This window comes from Rattus norvegicus, chromosome 19 (genome assembly GCF_036323735.1).
Source record: "Rattus norvegicus strain BN/NHsdMcwi chromosome 19, GRCr8, whole genome shotgun sequence".
Lineage (NCBI taxonomy): Eukaryota > Metazoa > Chordata > Mammalia > Rodentia > Muridae > Rattus > Rattus norvegicus.
The window spans coordinates 34,360,573-34,362,989 of NC_086037.1; positions in this window are offsets into that span (position 1 = coordinate 34,360,573).

A 2,417-nucleotide genomic window follows, 5' to 3' on the forward strand; every position below is an offset into this window, starting at 1 on the left:
TTGTCTACCTGAAACTTCGCATTCTTTGGCCAGAATTCCCAAAATATGTTCCCGCCTCTGACAACCACCAAACTCAGTCATCTGTTTCTGAGTTTTTGGAGTCTGTGGTGAAGTGCTTTATTTCATTTAACTTAGTGTTCTCCAGGCCCTCATGTGGCTAATGAGAACACTTCCTTTTAAGTCTGAATAATATTCTGTTGTGCAAATGGACCACTTTTTCTTAATCCATTCACGTGTTAACAGACACCTGGGCTCGGCTTATGTCTTGGCTGCCGTGAATTCTCTGTAACAGGATATTGAGTTCTGTCGGCTCTGTGCAAACCTAGGAGTGGCAGTACTGAGACCCTCTCTGTACTATGTTCTCTAAGGGCTGTGCTAATTTATATCCTTGCCCACAGTGAGAAACCCACCCCATATTTAAGGCCGAACCTTACAGAATTCTTTAGTCTATCAACCTCACTCACTTTTGCATATCAGCAGCTCGTTCTGGCTCTGTTAGAAGAAAGTCTCTCAAACCAACCACTCCTCTTTCCTCTGACTTCACCATACTCAAAGCCAGTCATGTCTAAGTGGTCACCCGCCCAGGCCCCAGCCCTGCCATGCTTCTCTCCTCAGCACAGTCAGAGGAAGCTGATAGAAACGTAAGCACCCAGGCGTTGGAAATGTTCTATGTGTTGAACCGAGAGTCGAGGTGTGCACCTATACGATTACTCTTTAAGAAGTTTATCTACTAAGATGTGGATATTACATGCCCTTGGATATATTGTAGAGCTCTTCTTTTTATTTCTTTTTGCGGTACTGGGGATGAAAAACACATGCTGGGAAAATACTCCAACATTCAGCTGCCGCCCCAGCTCACCTTCTCAAACTTGACGTCACGACATTCTGTCACTGCCGTGAACTTATTCTGCAGTCCAGGCTGGCCTTGATTTTGTGACTTCCCTGTCTCACACTGAGTAGCTAGATTATAGTCCTGCGCCATTAGACTTGGAGATGCCTTGATTTTTAAGTAAAATAAGAAAAAACACCAGTCAGGGGTCTAGAGAGATGGCTCAGCAGCTAAAAGTCCTTTACTCTTTCCCGTAGGTCCTAAGTTTGGTTCCCAGCAGGCACAGCAGGCAATCCACAACTGCCTGTAATTTCAGCTCCAGTGGATCTATGCCATCTTTTGACCACCTCTTGCCTGCATTCATGTGCATAAACCCACACAGAGTCATGCATGCATGTATTTACAAACAAATCCTTTAAAAAAAAGAAAATTAAAATAATGTCAATCAGAATGAGTCACTCTCTTCTTGACAACGTCCCGCCCCCATCCCCCCTTCTGCTCCAGGAATTAGATCCCGCCCCCTCTGAGACGGAACTCTGCAGCCCCTATGCTGTTCCCTGCCCTCCCTGAGCCAATTTCTTGTCATGAGCCCTACTCGAGACTCCAGATCCCTCTGCAGATTTAGAAGGCCCCTGTGCCCAATTCAGTCTTTGGCCTGGAATCTTGCTCAAGAATTCTGCACAGTCTGAGCTCAAGGATACCGCCTCAGCTCAGCCATCATACTCTGACACCACCATGATTTTTCGTCACACCATCCAATGACTACTCTGTGGAATTACTTTACTCACGTGTACTTGGACTTCAAGGTCTGCTGGGGCAGGGAATGCAAGTGTCTCGTTGACTTGTCTCCCAGTCCCTGGCCTGTGCTTGTCCACTGAGCCCTCGTCCATGGTCCACAGGCACCATGCCAATCATCTCCGTCCTTACTGTGACTGAATGCTCAATTCGAGCAACCTCAGGAACTTCTTATGTGCACGGTTTCTGAAAGTGCCTTGCTCCGGTGGGAAGATGGGGTATAGCAGAATTATCTACTCTAGGCAGACATTCAGGAGTGGTGCAAAACAAGCAAGGAGCAGGACCAAGCCCTTTGGAGTCCCCCACCTTCCAGAGCTGTATTACCTCCAACACTCTACTGACATTTTGAAGCCGCCAATGGATTAAGCCATTGATTGGGTCAGGGCCCTCAGAAAACACCCAAGCTGACTAGAGCATTGTGTCTCTTAACCCACAACCCAGATTAACAATCATGGGGATTCAGAGGGGTGCGAGGCTCCGACAGGTTGCACTGCCATGAGAACAGGCTGGCAAGGCAGCTGCAGAGCAACTTGCGTGGCATGGCTTTCTCTGCAAAGATCTTCACAGCCAAAATCTTTTGGGAGCACCAGGATATCTGAACCCTGTGGAAAGCGGGCATAAAGAAGAGACGCTAGGCTGAAGGTGGAGCATGGCATGGTAAGAACTCAGCACTCCAAGAAGCTCAGAGTTTTCCAAACATAATCATTAACGTGTCTATGTATTATCAGGGCTCTCTAAAGAAACATAGCTACTTAAATGAATGCACTCACGCACACAAATACACACGCCCACA